Source organism: Hylobates moloch, unplaced genomic scaffold (genome assembly GCF_009828535.3).
Source record: "Hylobates moloch isolate HMO894 unplaced genomic scaffold, HMol_V3 SCAFFOLD_7, whole genome shotgun sequence".
Classification (NCBI taxonomy): Eukaryota; Metazoa; Chordata; class Mammalia; order Primates; family Hylobatidae; genus Hylobates; species Hylobates moloch.
This window is the reverse complement of record NW_026652282.1, coordinates 127,033,905-127,043,458: the sequence shown is the minus strand read 5'-3', so window position 1 is coordinate 127,043,458 and position 9,554 is coordinate 127,033,905.

Here is a 9,554-nt window from a genome sequence, read left to right as displayed (position 1 = left end):
CCCCATCAAGCTACCAATGACTTTCTTCACAGAATTGGAAAAAACTACTTTAAAGTTCATATGGAACCAAAAAAGAGCCCACATCGCCAAGTCAATCCTAAGCCAAAAGAACAAAGCTGGAGGCATCATGCTACCTGACTTCAAACTATACTACAAGGCTACAGTAACCAAAACAGCATGGTACTGGTACAACAACAGAGACATAGATCAATGGAACAGAACAGAGCCCTCAGAAATAATGCCACATATCTACAACTATCTGATCTTTGACAAACCTGACAAAAACAAGAAATGGGGAAAGGATTCCCTATTTAATAAACGGTGCTGGGAAAACTGGCTAGCCATATGTAGAAAGATGAAACTGGATCCCTTCCTTACACCTTATACAAAAATTAATTCAAGATGGATTAAAGACTTACATCTTAGACCTAAAACCATAAAAACCCTAGAAGAAAACCTAGGCAATACCATTCAGGACATAGGCATGGGCAAGGACTTCATGTCTAAAACACCAAAAGCAGTGGCAACAAAAGCCAAAATTGACAAATGGGATCTAATTAAACTAAAGAGCTTCTGCACAGCAAAAGAAACTACCATCAGAGTGAACAGGCAACCTACAGAATGGGAGAAAATTTTTGCAACCTACTCATCTGACAAAGGGCTGATATCCAGAATCTACAATGAACTCAAACAAATTTACAAGAAAAAAACAAACAACCCGATCAAAAAGTGAGCAAAGGACATGAACAGACACTTCTCAAAAGAAGACATTTATGCAGCCAAAAAACACATGAAAAAATACTCATCATCACTGGCCATCAGAGGAATGCAAATCAAAACCACAATGAGATACCATCTCACACCAGTTAGAATGGCCATCATTAAAAAGTCAGGAAACAACAGGTGCTGGAGAGGATGTGGAGAAATAGGAACACTTTTACACTGTTGGTGGGACTGTAAACTAGTTCAACCATTGTGGAAGTCAGTGTGGCGATTCCTCAGGGATCTAGAACTAGAAATACCATTTGACCCAGCCATCCCATTACTGGGTATATACCCAAAGGACTATAAATCATTCTGCTATAAAGACACATGCACACGTATGTTTATTGCGGCACTATTCACTATAGCAAAGACTTGGAACCAACCCAAATGTCCAACAACGGTAGACTGGATTAAGAAAATGTGGCACATATACACCATGGAATACTATGCAGCCATAAAAATGATGAGTTCATGTCCTTTGTAGGGACATGGATGAAACTGGAAAACATCATTCTCAGTAAACTATCGCAAGGACAAAAAACCAAACACCGCATGTTCTCACTCACAGGTGGGAATTGAACAGTGAGAACTCATGGACACAGGAAGGGGAACATCACACTCCGGGGACTGTTGTGGGTTGGGGGAAGGTGGAAGGGACAGCATTAGGAGATATACCTAATGCTAAATGACGAGTTAATGGGTGCAGCAAACCAACAGGGCACATGGATACATATGTAACAAACCTGCACATTGTGCACGTGTACCCTAAAACCTAAAGTATAATAAAAAAAAAAAAAGTGTTGGCAGGAATGCAGTCCTTCTGGAGTCTCTAAGAGAGAGCTCATTTCTTTGCTTTTTCTGGCTTCTAGAGGCTGCTCCCATTCCTTGGTTTGTGGCCCCTTCCTCCATTTTCAAGGCAAGTATCATAGCATCTTCAGATTTCAATTATCCCCATGCTTGCTGACTCTCTCTGACTCTGCTTCCATCATGACATCACCTACTCTCACTTTGACCCTCCCTTATGCCTCCCGCTTTTACTTACAAGAACCCTGAATCCAGGGTTACATTGGACCCACCTGGATAATCCAGAATGATCTTTTCATTCCAACATATAAATCCAAAATATAAATCTGCCAAGTCCCTTTTTCCTTGTAATGTCACATATTCACAGGTTCCAAGGATTAGGACGTGGACATCTTTGGGAGGGACATTTATTCTGCCTACCTCAGATTCCTTCTGCCTGCAAGGCCATTAGCCAAACAAACTTACCTGACTACTGATAGATTCAGCTGGGGGTTCCACTCCCGTGTGCCCACCTAGGTCCTGGCTTCCCTGACAGAGGGGTACTGCATTTTTTTCAGAGAAAGTGGTGAAGCGAAAACCACTTTGGGGCACAGATTCAGCCCTTCATGTGGAATTTGAAGCAACTCATTCCTGGAAACTCTTCATTCAGGTCTATCATGAGCCCGGCGTGGGTAACGAGTTCAGTGAATGAATGACTGGCTGACTAGATAAATGAGTGACCTTCTTCTGTGTCTAGCCCCACCATCATATTTGTATAATCTTTCCACAGCACCTGTTAGTGTATCTTGGTTCTCTCTTCAGAAATGGTTGATGGTGCCCCTGCATGTGCAGATGTAATCCCAGACTCTTCAGCCTAGCCTAGTCAAGCACTCCCCCATCTGACCCTATCTTGCTGGTCCAGCTTCACCTCTTACTGCACTCATCTACATGCTCTGCCCTCTAGCCTCACTGGCCTGAGCCAGAATAGTAGCAGCAAGCATGTGCAGAGTGCTTGCCCAGTTCCAGGCCATGTTCTGAGGGCTTTATGTACATTAACTCACTTAACCCTTGCCACAACCCTATAGGCAGGTACTCATGGCTTTCATGGGAGTCTAGAAGAGGTTCCATGACCCACTAAAGTTTAAGAACCTCTGATCTAGAGAATTTCCTCTAGGTGGAAAGTGGGTGGAGCCTGGTTGAGTGGCAGCTCCCCTATCTCCTGTGGGGCCTGCACTGAGCCAGCCCAGGGCATGGGGCTCTGAGACCTAAAGACCCAACAGTTATGGGGCCCCTGAGCGGGGTCCCAGAGACACTAATCTGGAACGAGCCCACACTGCAGTGCAGGATGACTCATTGCTACCCTGACTATGGAGACTAGGGAAAAGGACAGCAGGGGTGGGGGAAGGGTGTGTGGTGAGGGCAGGAGATAGTCAAGGCATAGTTGATAAGGTCAGGGCAGTAAGACAAAGGCACAGAGGACACAGGACAGAGTAACAGAGAACATTTTGAGAGGTGGTCTATTACAATTGTTAAAATCATAGACTCTGAAGCCAAACTGCCAAAGTTGGAATCCTGGCTCTGCTCACTGCTTATTAGCCAGGGACCCAAGTAGGTTACTGTACTGCTCCAATCCTGTTTTCTTATTCGATTTGTAGAGATAGTTATATAGTCATACTTCACTTAAATACAGGGATACATTCTGAGAAATGTGTCTTTGGGCAATTTTGTCCTTGTGTGAACATCCTATAGTGATTTACACAATCCTAGATGATATAGCCTACCACTCACCTAGGCTATGTGGTAGAGTCCATTGCTCCTAGGCTACAAACCTATAGAGCAGGCTATTGTCCCGAATACCGTAGGCAACTGTAACACAGCAATAAGTATTTGTGTGTCTGAAGATATAAAAGGTACAGTAAAAATACGATATTATAATCTTATGGGACCATGGTTGTATATGCGGTCTGTCATTGCCTGACTCCCGTGAAAGCCATGAGATCCTCTTCCTGGATAAAATGCTCATGCACACGTACCTACTGTAGATAATCTCTGGGAGTTCCTGGTGCCCTGAAGTCCTCCCCAGGGAAGGAAAGCTGACATTTACAGAACTCCTTCTGGGCACCAGTCATTGCAGAGAGCCTTTCAGATGCATTTTCCCATTGAACCCTCTCAGCCCCACAGGAAGCAGACCTTTGACAGCCTGCCCTAAGTCTCACACACAGGCAGTAAGAGAGGTGGTAGGCACTTGCAGCCTGGACCTCCAGTCTGTAAATTCTTGCTTGCCCCAGTCCTTACCTCAGAAGCTGGAAAACTGTAGGTATCTGCCCTGTAGATGAGGGAGTGGCTACAACAGGGCAGCAGTGACCCTCCGGTTATCTCCACAGAACCCTGGGAAGGAATCTGGGAAGTAACCGTGGCTGTTGGCCAGGACACTGGGGACCCTAAGCCTGAACCAGCTGTGGCCCAAGTGTAGAGTGGCTGGGGGATGGGCTGGCAGCAAGCCTGTTGGAGCAGAGGGGCCCGGATGCTGGGAGGAAGCAGATAGTGGCCAGAATGGGATTTCCTGAGATGCTTGCAAGGTCAGGGAGGAGGGCCTGAAGCCAGGGCAGAATGAGGGGCCTTGTTGGGGGAGGGCATTGACTCTGTTTGCCAGGGCCCTTGTTAGTTCTGGGGTTCCTGGATTACCTTTGCTGGATTGAGAAAGGTCGGAAAAGTGGAAGGGATGCATGATCACCCAAGATCAAGAGGTGTGAGGTCTGGGTCTGTCCCTACTCCTAGCGTGTTGGGTTACTTTAGGTGGTCCCTTCCTCTCATTGAGCTGCAGGTCTTTATCGGTCCTATAATTAGGCCATCTCCAAGGGCTTCTCTCTAGTTGTGACATCTTCAATTCTAGGATCTTTGTCTCGGCCTCAGTCACTGACCTGGGACAGTCTTAACTTACTTGAGTCTACCAAGGAATTTATCTGTGACAGAGCAAAAGTTTACATCATTAACAATTCAACAGACATTTACCAAGGGCATCTGTTTTCCAGGCACTGGGCTGGGTGCTATGGCTCCAGCAAGGAGGCCAACCCTGCTTCTGTCTATGGAAAGCTCCCAGCTAGGTGGGAACAACTGGCATATAAAACAAGCATCAAGACACTGCACATATACCTTGGGCTCTAATAGTCATCTCCATTGTGTGCCCAGGAGCACATCCCTAAACATCTCTGATCTTAGTACAGAGCTGGCCCACCCATCCATCGGGAGTGGGTACAGACAAACACCATGAAGAGAAAGTGAGGAGGGAGCTATGTGAATGCCATCTCTGCTGGAGACTCTCAGGCCAAGAGGCTGGAGTAAGAAGCAGCACTGAAGTGACACACCTTGCAAGGCTGTTATTGGACTGGAATGAGAGGATTTCTTTTCCTGACCAGAGCCTGGCCAAGGCAGACACTCCACGAAAGATGGCTATTATTATCTCCATTTCACAGACAACAGAGGCCCAGTAAGGTTTGTGGTTGCCTAAGATTCCAGAGGAGCTTAACAGCAGAACTCAGATTTTCACCCAGACTGGACCAGCTTCCAAGCCCACACACATTTTTCCTCATACGACTTGGCTAGTTCTAAAATTATATGTATCTCATTTGAGTGAAAGATTCTCCAGCATCATTAATTTTCAAAAGTATGTGTGGGTCCTGAGGGCAATTTGCCAAAAGAAGGTTGTCTTTGCCAGCCCTTGCTCCTGAAAGCCCTTGGTCCATGCCCACCTCAAAGCTGGTTCCAGGCCTCTGGATAACATGGATTTCCCCTTTGTACACATGAGCATGCGTGAGTACACACATACATGTACACATGCATACACACACCACCTTGCTTCCTACGTTTTTTCCTTGGTAGACAGTGAAATGCTCATTAGTTGCAGTGCTCTACCCATGATAAAGGTAGCTGGTTTCAGACAGATGTGCCAATTCCCATCTGGCTTCTTCCTTTCTGTCCTCAGTGGTACCTGAGGTTCACCAGGCTCCCCTCATTCCTTAGGGAGATCATTAACCATCCTAAGCCTAGACACATCACTTGTCAGGCAGCCACAGATAAGAGTTGGGAGAAGCCTATGCGAGGCATAGTGGGGAGGGGTTAGGGGCCCAGTCCCCAACTGTCACCAACTCATGGCCTGACCTTGAGCAGGGCCATTCTGTATCCTGGGCCTTGAAATGTGTATGTGTACATTAAGGTACTAAGACTGGAGCAGTGACAGCAAAACTCTTTTCTGGCATTCTAGGGTAGTACCTTGGGGGAGCAAGGGTAAGGCCAAGGATGTGGCTTCACTAAAGAAACAGATTAATCTTTAGACGATGAAAGCCACTGGGCTGGGTGACCTCCAATGGCCTCTCCATCCCTGACATCCCATGACTGTATATGTGTGTGTGTAAGAGCAAAAGATTGATTTATTTTGGAGTGTTTGTACATTGCATGTGTGCTTAGGATGCGTGAGTGTATTCATGCTGTGTCGCCTTCCCTGAACCTCCTGACTAGGAGTGCCAATCTCCTGTCCCCCACAGTCACTATCACATTACCCTATATTTTGTCTTCATGACACTTATTATCAAATTATTATTTATAACATTTATTGTAAAGTCATAATGTACTTGTTGATTTCTTTCTCTCTTCCCCAACTAGAATGCCTTTTCTCAGAGAGCAGGGGCTATGTTGGCTTTGCCCATCACTTTGTCCTTAGCAACCAGCAGAGTGGCTGGTTCATAGGAGATGCTGACGAGTAAATGTTTGTGGGTTCAGAAGATTTATGGGTCAGGTATGCCTCTCTGTGTTTGGGAGGTATGGGTGTACTAGGTGGTCAGGGTGCTACTCCAAACCTGGCAAATCTAGACTTGGCCTTTGGCTGAATCTTGAACCAATCCCTAGTTCTGATTGCTGCTTGGTCCTTCAGCAGAAGGCTCCGTTGGCCAGAGAGAGCAGCAGGCAGGGATAGCAATCAGGAAAGTAGAGGAGGGAGGTAAAGGGGTTAAAGTTTTGCACCCTTACTCTCTTGCCTTTACGTATCTGGGAGTCCTCCACTGGACTTTTCTTCTGTGCTCCACATTAGCCATTCTCAAAAGCTCTTCTCAATTTGAGGCTTCTTGTGGCTACAGCTTGTGCGGAGTGGGGATGAGGTTTGTAAGAAAGAAAAGAGCCTTCTAATATGCTGCTGTGTTGGTTCCTTGGCCTCACACTCAGCACATTTGGGCACCAACTCCCAGGACATTGTCCTAGGCAGGTGGCCTTCCTCGTTTCGGGACAGTTTTCATTGGACTGACTGACTGGTCAGCCTGAGGCAAGCACTCCTGAACTGAAATCCTGTTAATAAATGCAACGTGGGCTTGTAACTTGAAACTTTTCTCCACTCAAACTAGAGTGTCCCCCACAAATAACTAGCAAACTGCTAGACATGCTAGGCCATAGGGAAGGAAGTCAAGACAGTCATCCTTTCCATGCATCCTTCTGCTGGCCCTAGAAAGGACAGGAGAACACTGTGCTTCCAGAGTTTACTGAAAGATGGGGTCACTGAGTAACATTTGGGCCCTTTGGGTCACAGACTGTGAGACCAAGTTAATCATGTTTGGCCTTCCCCAGAATGTATTCATATAGGCTGCACAGTGTAGGAGAAGAGGCATTGGTTCACACTCAGGAGAGAGACCATGATGGGCATGCAATTTCAAGTCCTGGCCCCAACACTGACCAGCTCTGTGACCTTGGGCAATTTCCTTCACCTCCCCAAGCCTCCATTTCCTCATTTAATGAGTGAGGAAAATAAGACCTGTCTCTCAGGGCTGTTTTTGAGGATTGATTCCTATGTATTAGACACACTTAACCCAGCACAGTTCTGAGCGAGGCCAGACATGAACTGTTGGATTAGTCCAATTATGGCAATATGTCCCACACTCAGAGATGGAACCAAGACAGCTGTGCCATCCATTGTTACTATCAGAGGTTAACGAGTGTCACAAACACAGTGGGCTCTTCCTGTAGTGTACTCCATCAACTCTGGTCAGAGAACAGAGTTCCACAATTTGGGGAGCTCATCCCTGAACTGGTGGGGTGATACAGCTTCCTTAAAATGGTCGTGAGCTTTGTGTGTATAACTTCGCATGTATATGTGTACATTAAGCCATTCTAGGATCACCCGTCAATAGTACCATCTGAGGACTTTCAGCTTTTTTATCGTTCACTAGCTGCAACTTTTCATTCTGTGGATGCAACAGTGCATCATTACCTGGAGGGAGAAGGAGCAGGTAACAATTTTTTGTTGATAGTATAATTTTCATTGTTAAGAAAGCAGAGTGAGTGACTTTAGCTTTGATCATTACAAGGGCTTCTCTACATAGGTGACATTTCAGCTAAGCAGCCATTGGGAGGTAAATCTGAGCATCTGCTCTGAGGGCAACGGTGCTAAGGAGGGTGTCAGAGTCCTGGGGTTGAGTCCCAGTATATCATTTGCTGCTCTTGTTACTGAGCATGACTTACATGTAGGTAGCACCCTCCAGGCCAGAAAGAGCCTTCAAGGTGGTCTTCATGACAGTTTGGGGAGGCAGGCAGGTCAAAAAATGATTCTATTCCTCATTGTTTTCCAGATGAGGAGGGAAGAGGAGCTGCAGGGAATTTGAGTGACTTATCCAAGGTCCCTGCAGCTGATTGGTAGTGAGGGCAGGGGGTGGTGTTTGAATCACTGCTGTGGAGACCTCAGCAGCATTTAAATTGTGCTGAGAATCTATATCTCTCTTTTGGTACCAGTACCATGCTGTTTTGGTTACTGTAGCCTTGTAGTATAGTTTGAAGTCAGGTAGCATGATGCCTCCAGCTTTGTTCTTTTGGCTTAGGATTGACTTGGCAATGTGGGCTCTTTTTTGGTTCCATATGAACTTTAAAGTAGTTTTTTCCAATTCTGTGAAGAAAGTCATTGGTAGCTTGGTGGGGATGACATTGAATCTATAAATTACCTTGGGCCATTTTCACGATACTGATTCTTCCTATCCATGAGCATGGAATGTTCTTCCATTTGTTTGTGTCCTCTTTTATTTCGTTGAACAGTGGTTTGTAGTTCTCCTTGAAGAGGTCCTTCACATCCCTTGTAAGTTGGATTCCTAGGTATTTTATTCTCTTTGAAGCAATTGTGAATGGGAGTTCACTTATGATTTGGCTCTCTGTTTGTCTGTTATTGGTGTATAAGAATGCTTGTGATTTTTCACATTGATTTTGTATCCTGAGACTTTGGTGAAGTTGCTTATCAGCTTAAGGAGATTTTAGGCTGAGACGATGGAGTTTTCTAAATATACAATCATGCCATCTGCAAACAGGGACAATTTGACTTCCTCTTTTCCTAATTGAATACCCTTTATTTCCTTCTCCTGCCTGATTGCCCTGGCCAGAACTTCCAGCACTATGTTGAACAGGAGTGGTGAGAGAGGGCATCCCTGTCTTGTGCCAGTTTTCAAAGGGAATGCTTCCAGTTTTTGCCCATTCAGTATGATATTGGCTGTGGGTTTGTCATAAATAGCTCTTATTTTTAGATACGTCCCATCAATACCTAATTTATGGAGAGTTTTTAGCATGAAGCGTTGTTGAATTTTGTCAAAGGCCTTTTCTGCATCTATTGAGATAATCATGTGGTTTTTGTCTTTGGTTCTGTTTATATGCTGGATTACATTTATTGATTTGCGTATGTTGAACCAGCCTTGCATCCCAGGGATGAAGCCCACTTGATCATGGTGAAGAAGCTTTTTGATGTGCCACTGGATTTGGTTTGCCAGTATTTTATTGAGGATTTTTGCATCGATATTCTTCAGGGATATTGGTCTAAAATTCTCTTCTTTTGTTGTGTCTCTGCCAGGCTTTGGTATCAGGATGATGCTGGCCTCATAAAATGAGTTAGGGAGGATTCCCTCTTTTTCTATTGATTGGAATAGTTTCAGAAGGAATGGTACCAGCTCCTCCTTTTACCTCTGGTAGAATTTGGCTATGAATCCGTCTGG